Raw genomic sequence first — 761 nt, forward strand, 5'->3', positions numbered from 1 at the left:
AACAAAAATTTCTTTAGATTAGAGAGCAAAAAATAAAAAACGTCAAAGAATATAAGCAGGACTGACAGAGATACAAAATAGATACCTACGTTGACTTTGTCTAAATAAGATAATCGTATATTCAAGTGTGAATAAAAACGAACATCCACTTCATTACAATCTTCCATTAGCAGCAACAACAAAAATACCCCCATTCGTAGTTAGCTCCCTTATGAGTGGATATAAGTCCAAAACAAAATTCACTCAATAACGAGACAGTCCAAAAACAAAACTATTCAAATACAACGCCTACAATATTGATATTTTAATGGTGAAAATAACCTCACCAGGGATGGAAAATTAAGTTTACAACAGGTCATTCTATAGTCTAATATTTGGGAAAGTCTAGTCTATAGTCTTCTCTATAAGTAGTCTAGTCTACACTATAGTCTATTGACTTGTCTATAGTGTAGTCTATAGTGTAAGCTATAGTCTAGTCTATAGTATAGTCTAAAGTGTAGTCTATAGTATAGTCTATAGTCTAGTCTATACTCTAGTCTATAGTCTAGTCTATAGTCTAGTCTATAGTCTAGTCTACAGTTTAGTCTATAGTCTAGTCTATAGTCTAGTCTATAGTTTAGTCTATAGTCTAGTCTAAAGTCTAGTCTATAGTTTAGTCTATAGTCTAGTTTATAGTCTAGTATATAGTCTAGTCTATAGTCTAGTCTATAGTCTAGTCTATAGTCTAGTCTATAGTCTAGTCTATAGTCTAGTCTATAGTC

Source organism: Lucilia cuprina, chromosome 2, assembly GCF_022045245.1.
Source record: "Lucilia cuprina isolate Lc7/37 chromosome 2, ASM2204524v1, whole genome shotgun sequence".
Lineage (NCBI taxonomy): Eukaryota > Metazoa > Arthropoda > Insecta > Diptera > Calliphoridae > Lucilia > Lucilia cuprina.